The sequence below is a fragment of the Chiloscyllium plagiosum genome, unplaced genomic scaffold (assembly GCF_037043375.1).
Source record: "Chiloscyllium plagiosum isolate Xiang-an unplaced genomic scaffold, Cpla_swu_hap1 HiC_scaffold_21, whole genome shotgun sequence".
In the NCBI taxonomy this organism is placed as follows: domain Eukaryota; kingdom Metazoa; phylum Chordata; class Chondrichthyes; order Orectolobiformes; family Hemiscylliidae; genus Chiloscyllium; species Chiloscyllium plagiosum.
In genome coordinates, this window is record NW_028270159.1 from 73960656 (window position 1) to 73975218 (window position 14563).

Here is a 14563-nt window from a genome sequence, read left to right on the forward strand (position 1 = left end):
CTGCATGAGTTTCGAGACTATCTCACACATCCTACTGGAAAATAACTTTGCAAAAGAAGTCTGGAGAAAGCCACAAGTCTTTTTATTGTGAGGTTCATTCTGAGCAGGTCCGTGATGCAGGATTCTGTGTTCATCACATTCTTCCCCTTGGATGCAGGTCAAGAAAATATCAATACTGCCTGAAGGATGAAGAACTCAGTGAAAGACGCTCTTCGCCAAAATTTGATAGATTTTCCAGAGCAAGGAGTTGACCTCGAACTAGTGTGGCACAAATATCAGGACGATGTGCTCAGGAGTGCAGTAAGAATCAGTCATTTGCAGTCAAAGCAGAATAGGGGAAGACTAACGTCCAAAGCCTTTTTGTTGACGTTTAATGAAGGGCCGTTCAATTGTCGGAACTCCTTCACTTCATTCCAGATTTTTATGGAACACGCTGCATCCGACAGGCCAAGAGCATTATGGATGCCCCCACACACCCATCATTCACTCTTCACCCTTCTGCTATCTTGCAGAAGAGACGGTAGCATTCAGTCTCTCGCGTCCAGACCTGCAACAGTTCCTTCCCACAAGCCACCATTCTCTGTAACACAGTATGACTGGACACATTTTCCATCTGAAATTCTTTGCACGGCTTCAAGTTGCTGCTAGAAAAAGTCCATTATTTATCATTCTTCTATTTCACTGCAACTTTCGTGTTTTGCACTTCTTATGCACTTTATGCCGTGTAAGATTGTGTAGTTTGTGCTGTTCATGTAGCACCGTCGGTCCTGCAGGAACGCTGTTTCGTTTTTACTGTGTCATTGGAAATGGTAGAATTGACAAATAAAAACTATCTCTCTCTCTCTCTCTCTCTCTCTCTCTCTCTCTCTCTCTCTCTCTCTCTCTCTCTCTCTCTCTCTTACCTGATGCCTCAATTGTATGGGCATATAATTTTGTGCAAGTAAGAAATGCCTTTGGTTTGTTTGCTCGATAGGCTCAAACTCAAATGTTTGTTTCTTTTCATTGTAAATAAGTATTCTGCTTCAGCGCCTACATATGCGTATGAAGTTTTTGTTATTTTTGATTTGAAGAGGGGAAAGGAGTCTCGGCTAGAGCTTGCAAAAGACATCATGAATACTATTGAATCCAAAGAGGGAATGTCTAAAATATTCACAAAAATAACAAGCCTGAGCTTGAGGAGCAGTTCAGAATTCAGAAAGAGAAGATGAAAAGATTTGTCAATAGTGGAGCAATCTAACGTGAGAATAAACGTACAGGGACCAAAAGACAATGACTGTAAAGTTATTGTCGATGTATGACATTTTAGAAAAATGTGATGTCAAATGTGAATCCCTTTAATTCAGAATGTGGGGAAAGTATAACAGGAGAGGTAAACTGAAATGGGAGAAGAATTAAGCATATATATGGATTTTGCTTCACAAATAACGTCCCAGAAATGTTCAGTTGACAAGGCTTTAGTTAAAGGGCCAAATTTAAAAAGAAGCGTTATTATTGGGAAATTAAAGGGGTTAAACGCTGTGAAATCACCAGGCATGATAATTCCCCCTGGAGAGTGCTAAGACAGTGTCCTTGGTAATATTGAATTCCAAGGATCATCTTCCAAAATTCTGGCAACTCTGGAGAAGTTCGAATGGATTGGAGGGTGGTAAGAGTAACCAAACTATTTAAAAAGGCGGGGAGCAAGAAAAAAACAAGAATGGCAGAACATTTGGTGCAACAGTATTGCAGACAACTGTCATGTGAATGACTACCAGTCTCAGAGGATACTGGAACATTGAAAATACCAAACATTTGGCTGCTATGTTCACACCAGTTCAAATTTAAGCAAGCAGTTTCCATGATTCCCCAGGATTCTAAACTCCAATCAAATTTTAATTTTATTGTTTTGACAACATTTAACCGATGAGTATATATGATGTTTTGGAGTATAAACAAGCTGGCATTTTGGACAGTTCGCCAGAAAGAACGACCAACTGCCATCATCAGAGTATCTGCAAGGAAAACACACTCTATCAAAGGTACCTTTTCATAGGAACCACCTTTGGAACAAAAGACCGAAGATGACGCAGGGCGATCTTCAGCTGAAAGAAGACAGGCACCGACACCAACAGACGGTGGCTTGTTCTGAAAATTAAGTTGACGCAGTTTTAATAGGGGCTTTTATTGTATCAAAATATTGTCACAGATTTGAAGGTAGATAACAGATCTTTAAGAGTAAGGAGGCTCAGACTTGTAAATAGTTGTTGTTTAATATTCCCTTTTAGAGTTAAAGAATAATATTGAATTTTTTCTTCAAATAGTGGAATTTGGGAAGTTCTCTGTCACTCATACTTTACCAATTATGTGTCGAGGTGAGCTTTTCTCTGTGTTTAGTTTAACTAGCAGAAAAATTCACCGCTGTGTCATAACACTCCTTATTTCAGCATTTTTATTTCTTTATACTGAACTCTCTTCGCGTTATTCCCTGTTTAATCCTCTCCATGATTCTTGATATTAAATCCTCTCCCTTTCACTGTAGTTAAACCTTTCCTCGCTCAATTATATTCAATCTTCTTCCAATATAGATCCATTTCCACCTTTCCTTGTTACTTTTTTTTATTTTAAATCCCGTCCCGTTACCTATTTAACCCTCTCCCTATTACTCTCTATAAAACCCTCTCATTGTTACTGTCTATTTAATCCTATCACCATTCTTCTGTATTGAATTCTCTCCCTATTACAATCTTGAGTCCCTCTCTAACTTTCTCTATCCTCCCCTGATGCTCTTCAATTATTGTTCCCAATTCCAGAATGTGTGTTTACACTACAATAAACAGAGACCAGGAGTCCCTGCCTGATAATTTACCACTACCGCTAACACGTGACTGCTGCTGCTTTGTCTTGCCGTCCCTCTGGCCAGCGCTGGAATTGCAAATTCATCACATAGCTCTGGTGGGACTCAGTTGCCGAACCACACGTTAGACACACGCTTGCTGATCGATAGGAGGCAGGCCGAACGACAACATACACTCATTTACATATAACAGCAACAGCTCCAATACACAGCAATATTTATGTACAAACTGCCGCAGCTCTAATATAAAGTAATACTTGAACATAAACTGGAATAGTTTCAATTCACATTTTTATATATTAACTGAACCAGCTCCAGCACACTTTAATATTTACATATAGACAATAACGGTTCTAATATACAATACTTAAATATGAACATAAACAGTTCTAAGACACAATTTCATGACAGGAATATGAACAGTTTCATTACAGCTTCAATACGAGACAAGATTGGTGCATAAATATAAATACTTCGAAAATGGAAAATTATTTATATATAATCACGTGCAGCTGCAACACACAACAGGTTTATATGTAATAGAGAACACAACAATACTTATATGAAGGCACGAATAGCTCCGAAACAAAACAGGAATTGAATACAAACATGAACACTTTCCAGACACAACAATATTTATATTTACAAATGATTAGGTCTAATGCTCAATTGTATTTATATATAAACCGGAATGTATCTGATGCAAAAGAATATTTCGATATAAACACACAGTTGCAATGCACAATAATATTTGCATGTAAACATGATCTGAAGCTGTACACAGTAATATTTGTGCAGACACACACAGCTCCAACATATAATAATCCAATACTGTATATACTATACATTAAAAGGTGTTATAATATGCATATGAATGATATAGGTGAAGGAAGTGAATGTGCTGTTGCCAAGTTTGCAGATGAAACAAAAATAGTTGAGATGGCAAGTCGCATCAGGTTCTGAGAGAGTGCCAACGGGCCTGAAGCTGTGACTCTGCTTTCTCTGCATGGATGCTGCCAGACCTACTGAGGTTTTTCCCGAAATCACGTTTTTATAGTTTATCAATATATCATTGCTTCAAACATAGACACAGACCTGAGATCCAGAGGTGAGGTGAGAATGACATCCGTGTGTCCCTCACAAAATGACAATCAGTGGCACACTCCCCACGAGTTGATGTCATATCTGACACATCAGAAGATGGTTGAGGTTGTTGGAGGTCAGTCATCTCAGCTCAGGACATGTGCAAGGGTATCTCAGGATAGTGTCCTAGTCCCACCAACCGCATCTGCCTCATCAATAATTATCTGTTCATAATCAATTTAAATATTATTGCTCTAACAGCAGATCAGAGGCAAGGAATACTACGGCAAGTAACTCATCTCCTGACTCTCCAAAACCAAAGTAAAATTAAGAAGTGTAACGGAATACTCCACACTTGACTGGATGGGTGTTGCTTCATCAACACTCAAGAATCTTGACACCATCCAGGAAAAGGCAACCCGCTTGATTGGCATCACATCCACAAGAATCCACTTCCTCCACCACTGAAAGTAGCAGAAATGTGTAGCAACTACCAGATGCATCACAGAAAACTATCAAGGCTTGCTGGACTGTATCAATGCTCAGTGTTTCAGCTCTGCTGAAGACAATGTGATCTGAATATTTGCTTTCCCCATAATAAGAGGAGCCTGTTATCCTTTTTTGGAGAGAACCATTTTTGGAACTCTACTGACAAGGGATTATCTCCACTCTGACATAGTTAACCTCTTCCCCATATTAAACTCCGTCACTCTTCCCATCTCTCATCAGCGTTTTGAAGATTGATGCGTTTCTGTGAGTGTTTACATTCCTATCATGTGTTGACCAGAACTGTACACAATACTTCTGCTGGATCCTCACCAAAGTTCGCTATAGCCTCCATGCTACTGATGGTTATGGCTTCAGTAAGTGTGTTTGGTTGTGAATCCTATCAGATTGCATGGATCGATTGAAGCAACAGTTCGAAGTGATAAGGAATTTCCAGGAGCTGGGCTGTGATGGATGGCCGTTCTAGGAAGAGTGAAAAATCACAGATACAGTCAGGTAGATGGGTTAGCTCCAAGAAAGATAGGAGAGGGGGATAGGTAGTGCAGGATTCTAATGTGGCTATCCCTATCTTGAACAGGTATGCTGTTTTTGAAAACGTACTGGGTGATGGACTCTGAGGGGAATGGAGCATGAACAGCCACATTTCTGGCATCAAGACTGGTTTGAATGTAAAGAGAGTCACGTCAGGTTCTGATCGACTGTGATAGGGGACTCTCTCGTCAGAGACACAGACAGACGTTTCTTTGCCCAAGAGCACATGTTGCCTCACTAGTGCCAAAGATATCTCGGAGAGGGTACAGAGTATTCTCAAAGAGGTGTAGGACCAACAGTAGGTCGTTTTCTACATTGGAACTGACGACATAGAAAGGAAAAAGGATGAAATTCTGAAGGGAGCGTGTAAGAGGTTAGGCATGAAATTGAAAGGAGAGTCTTGCGCTTTGTAATATCTGGATTACTCTTGTTGCCACGGGCAGCTGAGTGTAGGAATAGCAGGATAGAGCAGATGCATAAGTAGCTAAGGAGCTGATGCAGGGGAGAAGAGTTCACATTTTTGGATATTTGGAAACTTTTCTGTGGTGTAGTGACGAGTATAAGGAGGACAGATTGCACCTGAATTGGAAGAGAACTAATTAAATCTCAGGAAGATTTGCGAGAGCTGCTCCGGAATATTTAACTATTAAGGATGGAGTGGGGCATGCAAGGACGTTGAGCGGCTTGGGGTGGGGGCGCGGGGCGGGGGGGGGGGGGGGGCTGTTGGTTTGGCCAGGGAGATAGTGAGGAAAGAGAACAGACTGAGATTGGTACAGTTGGGAAAATTCAGGGCAGGCAGGCAAAAAGCAGAGAATAAAGCAGGACTGAAAAATTAAATTGCATTTATTTCTAAACAAGATGCCCAACAGGGAAGACAAATGAACTGAGGATGTTGTTAGAAACATGAGATTGGAATGTCATAGCAATTACAAAGATGTGGTTCAGGGATGGATATGGCCGGCAGATTAAGTTTGCAAGGTAGAAATCCTATAGGAAGGAAAGAACGGATAAAGAGAAGAGGGGGATTTGCTTTTTGATAAGTGATTACATTTTGGCTGCACTTACCGAAGATATTCTTGGGAATACATCTAGTTATTTGTTTGGAACTGAGCAATAAGATTGAGCTTGAGCTGATTACCTTATTGGGACTGTACGACAGACCCCTCAAGAGTCAGCAGGAAATAGAGAAACACATTTGTAAAGGGATCTCAGTTAATTGTAAGAATAGTAGTGTGTAATTGTAAGGGATTTTAAGTTTCCAAAGATAGAGTGGGACTTCCACATTATTGAGGGCTTGGATGGAAAAGAATTTGTTAAGTTTGCCTATTAAAATTTTCTGATTCAGGATGTGGATGTATTTTCAAGAGAATGTGCAAAACCTGACCTCCAAAGAAGGCAGGGCAAGTGACCGAGGAATAGTTGGGGGAGCAGTTTGGGGTCAGAGACTTAAGTTCTGTTAGTTTAAAATAATGACAGAAAAGTATCGACTGAATCTAAATGTTAAAGTTCCAGATTAGAGGAAGACCATTAGGCAAGAAATTTCAAAAGTTAATTGAAGGGCGATGTTCTCACGAAAAGGAACAGCTGGAAAATGAGAAGCCTTCATACATGAGATAACGAGAGTCCAGAAAGAGTACATTCCTGTTTGGGCAAAGATAAAGCTGGTAAGTCTAGGTTTTGGTTCAGAAAAAGAATGAAGCATACATCAAGTGTAGATAGCAGAGTTTGAGTGAGACCATTGAAGAGTACGGATGTACTTAAGATGGACAGCAGGGGTGTACTTAAGATGGACAGTCCAAAGATGTGCAGGTCAGGTGAATTGGCCATGCTAAATTGCCCATAGTGTTAGGTAAGGGGTAAATGTAGGGGTATGTGTGGGTTACGCTTCGGCGGGTTGGTGTGGATTTGTTGGGCCGAAGGGCCTGTTTCCACACTGTAATGTAATGTAATGAATGCAAAAGGGGACATAAGATAAATTTAGCAAATAAGGTTATGGAGAATCTAAGGGGATTTCATAAATACATTAAGGACAAAAGGGCTTCTCAGGAGAGAATGAGTCCCATCAAATATCAGCAAGACAGCCTCTGTGTGGAATTGCAGGAGACGGTGGGGGGCGGGGGTGAATACTAAACGCGGATTTTGCATCAGTGTTTCGTGTGGAGAAAGGCATGGAGGATATAGAATGGACGGAAATAGATGGTGACATCTTAAAACATTTCCATATAACACAGGAGGAGGTGATAGATGTCATAAAATACATTAAGTTGGATAAATCCGCAAGACCTGATCAGGTGTACCCTCGAAATCTGTGGAAAAATAGGGAAGTGATTGCAGGCCCATTGTTAAAATACTTGGATAATCAATAGTCACAAATGAGGTGTCGGAAGACTGGAGGTTGACTAATGTAGTACCACTATTTCAAAAAAGGTGGTAAGGAAAAGTCGGGGAACTATAGACCAATGAGTGTGACATTTGTGTTCGGCAAATGTTGGAAGGAATCCTGACGGATTTATATGTACCCTGCATTTGTATAGGCAAGGACTGAATAGAGATATTCAACATGGTTCTGTACGTTGGAAATCACATCTCACTAACTTCATGGTAAGTTCCTGGGGAGTGTTGCTGAATAAAGAGACCTTGAAGTGCAGTTTCATAGTTCCTCAGAAGTAGAGACTTTGGTCGGTGGAATAGTGAAGAAGACGTTCAATATCTGCTCCTTTATTAGTTAGAACATTTATTATATGAATTGTGGTCATGTTGCAGCTGTACAGGACATTAGTTAGGCCACTTATGGGAAAACTGTGTGTAATTCTGGTCTCAGTTCGAAAGGATGCACGGTGTAAAACTTGAAAGGGTTCATTAAATATTTGCAAGGATGTTGCCAGGTTTGGAGGGTTTGAACTATTGGTAAACGTTGAATAAGTCTGCTCTTAATGAAGCACTGGAGGCTAGGATGACAGTATAGAGGTTTATAAAATCCCAAGGTCATGGATAGGAGAGGAAAGATTTAAAAGGTAAAACTTCTTTCACACAAAGGCTAGCACATGTATGGAATGAACTACCAGAGGAAATGATGGAGAATGATGAAATTACAACATTTACAAAGCAACTGAATGGGTAATTGAAGGGGAAAGGTTTCAAGGGATATGGAGCCAAATGGGAGTAGATGATGATAAAATATCTGGTCGGCATGGACGATTTGGACCAAAGGGCCTGTTTCCATGTTCAAGATATCTAGGACCCCAAACGAACCCAGTATGCTTAGAGCCGACAAAACAATGCTTCATAGCCAATAAATATCAACACTAGAAATCTCAATTTCTTATTGGAAATCACTCCATTTGAAATGAGAGGGCCTGGAGTGAGGAGAAAACCAAGTTGATGTTTCGAGTTCCTTGACAAATGCTCAGACGAATGTCTTCAGATGAAGAATGATTTGATTAATTCTGTTTCTGTCTCCACAGATGCTACCATACCTGTTGGGTTTCGCCAGCTATTTCTGTTTCTGTTTCATATTTCCAGTATGCACAGGCTTTGATTTATTTCAGGAAAATTGTACCCTTCTCAACCTATCTCCCAGAAGTCGGCATGGACGGGTTAGACTGAAGGGTCTGTTTCCATGCTGTACCTCTCAATGATTATGTCTCTATGACCATTGTACAGAAAAGGTCCATCAAGCTTGTGCTACCAAAGCCGAATGAAATCTAGTCTCGTCCCAGGTAGTTTTTAAAAGTTGTGATGTTTCCCACCTCAACTAGCCTCCAAGCACTGAATGACAAGAACCCCACCATTATCTGAGTGAAAGACTTTTCCTCAAATCACCACCAAACTTTTGCCTTTCACCTTAAAACGATGGCCCTTTGCCATCTGTTAATTCCCTGACTCAGTTTGATGTGAAGACCTTCCATTGCTCTGTGGGCAGATGCAGAGGATGTTTGATCAATTAATTTCTGATTTGTATTTTACCTTCTGACTCTTTCTGTTAATTTCCTGCTGATTTTGGTTCTCGCGTGAGGAATGTGTGACCTCTCTAACTGCACAAGGCGCTGTCTGTTGGCAAAGGCAACATCAGATCTACTTTTCATTCTCACTAACATTCTGCTGTGGCGATTGTAAGTACTTTACTACCGAGGGTTGTTCCCCGGACATCACCCGTGCAATCTGGTCTCCTTCATATTGGAAGGATGTTGTGAAACTTGAAAGGATTCAGAAACGAATAACAAGGAGGTTGCCAGGGTTGGAGGATTTGAGCTACAGGAGAGGCTGAATAGGCTGGGCTGTTTCCCCTCTCTCTGATAAATTGTTTAAAGAGGCATTTTGAGCAAAAGGCAGTAAATAGAGGGAAATAGATTTGAAGGCTTGGCTTGTTGCTCTTGTCAAAAGGTTTCAACATAGTGGTTTATAGCAGGATGAAGTAAGACGTGCAGCATATATCTGTCAACTTGTTGAACAGAGACAGGCAGTACATTAGGAAGCTGTGGGAAACACAAGTGAGCGCCATCTATTGGAACATCTGCTTTTTGCTTGTAAACCAGGGGAGAGCGCGAATGCAGTCCCCCATTACGACAAATTTTGCAGTCGAGTATCCCACATTTGTGGACATCGCAGGCGTCAACACACCCGAAGTGCAATGGGATTGCCTCGTCCTGGGAGAACTACTTTTATTTATGTCAAAAATATACTTTATTCATAAAATAATTTGATGGTCTGTACAGTTGGTCATGCCACACATACATAAACATTTGCATACAGAGATCAGAATTTATCATTTGTATATACAGGTTTGTACGTTTATCACTCATATGTCCATATATTTAGCTGAGACGTCAGCAGAGCCCAAATGACTGTGTGGGCCCCCTGTTCTTCTTAGGTAGGCAGATGTTACACAGTCGTCTTTCCCCAGCCCTTCAGGCTGCCTCCTGTTTCACCAAAACAAAGCCCCAGTAACGTATCAGAAAAGTGAAGCTCTCTGCTGTCAAACACTGTTCACAATGGGAGGTGAACGCCAATAAAAGCTATTTGTAAGCTTTGCTGGTGAAACTTGAACGATATTTTGAAATCATTTTTATCCTAATCCCTACAAATTGAACAAATCTTCTTTTTGTGAAACAGCAGGCTTGCAATCTCCCACCCTCTATGTTGCACCAGTTGCAGATCAATTCCTTCAGGAGATCTCACGGTTAAGGTGAAGGATTCCAGGCACAAGTGAATATTTCTCAACTTTGTTTGGCTGTCACATTAAACTGAGGGCACCACCTTCTCTGGATGCACATTCAATGTTTTCAACACCCTCTGTTATTTGGAAAACACTCGCCTGTGATTCAAATGTCAATATTATTTTCATATGTATTTGATTTACTTGCACTAATAATGAAACGTGTTTTACAAGATTAGATCCCATAAGTGTGGAAACAGGCCCTTCAGCCCAACAAGTACACACAGACCCTTAGAAGAGTCATCCACCCAGAACCATTTCCCTTCTGACTAATGCAGCAGGCAATTTTAGCATGGCCACTTCACTTAACCTGCACATTTTTAGACTGTGCGAGGAATCCGGAGCAAACCCACGCAGGCACGGGGAGAACGTTGAGCGAGGCTAGAATTGATAACGCGGCCCTGGCGCTGTGAGACAGCAGTGCTTACCACTGAGCCACCGTGCTTCTCCCATTTCGCATTGCTATAAACCCCGCCTGCCCTTCTAATTTCCAGCGCAACTTTACAGTTCTGTGATGCCTGTGCCCTCTGGCTTTGAGAGTGCAAGATAAATTTTAATTTTAATTTTAAAATTTATACTTTAATCATTAAAATGTCTTTACATATATATGTTTTATCAAAAACGCAGGGTACAGCAGCATATCAAAGAAACTAATAAACATCAGAGTTTTACTCTAATCAACAAACCAAGAAAAGGCATCTCTTCTTCGTGCAAGATTGCATTTTCAGAAGGTGATAAAGAGGTTAATACGACCCTGATTATAACGGGTCAAACTGAAGACAGGCTGTTCTTCCTGCTCCCAAGCTTTCTGATTCTTGTTGCAGATGTTCTCTCTGGAGTGCGTGAGGGACTTCGCTGATCTGAGTTGCTTTATTGAACTCGTTGACAGGCAGGAGGCTGGAAGAACACAGCAAGCCAGGCAGCTTCAGGAGGTGGAGAAGTCAATGTTTCGGGTCTAACCCTTCATCAGGACAAGGCTTTTAACTAGTTAGCTGGGTCACCTCCGAGTACTGTTCGGCAGCAACGGTTTGATGTAAGAATGCAATTTGCATAAATTAATAACTTGATATTAATTGACATTCTATCTCGGGATGGCTGTTACAAAAGACAGTGTCGGATATTGTAATTTCCCTATTGACTGAGCGGACCCTAGGAGCCAAATTATCTCGATAGCAGTTCGACTAAAACTCATATCTTCCGTTCCACCCAAAACCTTGTAGCATGTCCTGTCAACAGCTGTTCAACCAGTCACGTTGAATGGCCTGTATATCTGTCTGACTTGATCCAAGTGAATGCTGCAAGCTTCCTGCCTTCATACTGCAGTTCCCACTGTCCTATTACAACCTATCCCATACCATCAAATAGGTAACAGGTTTGTGTATGTGTTGGTCTGGCCCTGATCCAACTTAGTTATCCAGTTTTCCCAGCAGGCCATACAATTGGCCAATGTTGTTTTCAGAATTCCAAATGAGCTGTAATTTCTTTAAAAAGGGACAAGATAGCAGACGATGACACATCCCTTCCCAGATCGTCTCAACGCCTCCTACTCTCGCTTTGAGCTAAATTTCGGCGGAGAGGTAACACCTATTCCGACAAGTCCTGACGAAGCTATCTCAACAGTCACTGCATCAGAGGTCACATCAGTTTTCCTTCGTGTGAATCCAAGGAAAGCAATGGGACCAGACAGAGTACCAGGCCGTGCACTCAGAGCACGCACATATCAACTGGCAGAGGTCTTCCCGAGAATCTTCACCCTCTCCCTGCAACAGGCCACTGTCCCTGCCTGTTTCAACAGGGCTAACATCATCCCTGTGCCGAAGAAGGCTCATGCAGCATATCTCAATGACTACCGCCCAGTGGCCCTAACTTAAGTGGTCATGAAGTGCTTTGAAAGGCTGGTCATGGCATTAATCAACTCCAGCCTCCCCTCTACACTTGAGCCATTCCAATTTGCCTATCGGACCAACAAAGCCACGTCAGATGCCATATCACTTGCCCTTCACTCCTCCCTAGAACATCTTGACACCAAGAACAGCGACATAAGAATCCTACTCATTGACTACAATTCAGCCTTCAACACTATTATCTCCTGGAGACTGATTACTAAACTTAGTGATCTCAGACTGCACCCCACTCTCTGGAACTGGATCCTCAGTTTCCTGATCCACAGGCCACAATCAGTGAAGATTGGGGGCAATATTTCATCCTCACTAACACTCCACACTGGAGCCCTTTGGGGCCTGCACTCAGCCCCCTTCTGTACTCACTGTATACCCAAGACTGTGTCGCCAAATAGCAGACAAATGCCATTTGCAAGTTCACTGATGACACCGCCATAGTCGGTCGAATCTCAGATGGCAATAAAACAGACTACAGAGAGGAGGTGGAAGACCTGGAAAAATGGTGCACTGAGAACAAACTCGCTCTGAATGCAGGCAAAACCAAGGAACTCATTATTGACTTTCAACGGGATGTCACTGATTGCCCCCCCCCCCCTACACATTAACAGCACAGAGGTGGAACGAGTGGAGAATGTCAAGCTCCTGGGTGTGGTCATCTACAACAAGCTTTCTTGGACTCGTCATGTGGACACACTGGTTACAAAGGCTCAGCAATATCTGTTCTTCGTCAGGCAGCTGAGGAAATTTGGCTTGACGGTGAATACCTTTGCCAACTTTTATAGGTGCACCATCGAGAGCATTATTCTGTCTGGGTGTATCACTACCTGGTATGGCAACTGTACCATTTAAGATTGGAGACTGTTACAGAGAGTAACAGTGTGAACTCGGCCCGAACAATCACAAAGGCCAACCTCCCGTCTGTAGAATCCATCTACTCAGGCCCGCTGTCCAGGAAAGGCAGCCAGCATTATCAAAGAACCATCCCACCCTGGCAATGTTTTGCTCCAACCTCTGACCTGGTCGTGTGTAACACTAATGCTCCTGCTAAGGGCCTGAACATAATCTAGCAGGGCAGTAGCAGCAATACCTGGTGCATACCAGGACTGCGTTACTCTGTGCATCATGCCCCTCTTGCCCATGTGGCCAATGCCATGGGCTGCGAGGGTCAGTGAGTGGAGGTGGTTCTTGGGTAAATGATGCGGCCATCAGGGTGTCTGAGCAGCTGTAGGAAAGGAGACTGCATGGTCCCAATGCTGGGCCCAACTCTGCTTTCCTTGCGGTGGAGCAGCCTGTTGGGCAGCTCACACAGCCTCCATAGAGTCAGGAAATACTGGGGCCTTCACTATTCTGGGCTGGGCTGGAGCTGAGTGGTGGGGCGGGCTGTGTGGTCCTCCCAGGCTGCTTGGTCAGCTGAGGCATTCCCCAGGGTGACACGGTCAGTGCCAGAGCGATGGGCAGGGCATTTTATCATCGCCAAGGCGGAAGATAAGATGACAGCTTCCAGGGGATTACAGACCAGTGCAGCGTGTTGTAGGGACATCCCCTGCTGTAGAGATGAAGCCTCTCTGTTTCCAGAGTGGGCCAAAACATGGACAACTCTGAAGGCAATTCTACAGGTGGTATCAATGCTTGCTGTGTGACCTTTTATCTCCCTCTCAGTCACTTTTCTTTCTTTCTCTGTCCCTTTTCTCTCTTTCTGTCCCTTTTTCAGTCTCGCTCTCGCTCTCCATCCCTTTTCTCTCTCTGTGTCCCTTTTCTGTCTCTCTTTCTCTGTCCCTTTTCTCTCTCTCCCTGTTCTTTTTTTCTCCCTCTCTCTGTCCCTTTTTTTGTCTCTCTCTCGCTCTTCATCCCTTTTTTCTCTTTCTCTCTTCGTCCCTTTTCTCTCTCTCTCTGTCCCTTTTTTCTCTCTCACTGTCATTTTTCTCTCTCTCTGTCCATTTTCTCTCTCTCTGTCCCTTTTCTCTCTCTCTCTCCGTCCCTTTTCTTTCTCTCTCTCAGTCTCCATTCCTTTTTCCTCTCTCTCTCCGTCCTTTATTTTTTCTCTCTCTCCGTCCTTTTTTTTCTCTCTCTCTCCGTCCCTTTTCTCTATCTCTTTCCCTTTTTTCTCTCTCTCTTTCCCTTTTTTCTCTCTCTCTCTTTTCCCTCTTCTCTCTCTCTCTCTCCGTCACTTTCAGAAATCAAATGCCACAGTCAAATCTTCTAGTCTGACAGCAATTATCTCATGCTCGGAGAGGTCTGTACAATTTCCATCAATGTCTCTGTGATCTGCTCCCTTCTCTCACGCAACAATCTCGTAAGTATCCCATTCAGGTCTGGTGACGTTTGGAGTGCTGCCAGACTGTTTGGAATCTCTGTTTTATTCATCTCTGTGCTGTTCAGTTGTTCAACAATCATAGTTTCAACTGGGCCAATGTCACCATCTTCTAATTTAGTAAAGACAGAAGCAAAATATTAATTTAGTATCTCCACCATAACATTTGCTAGTAAGCAGCT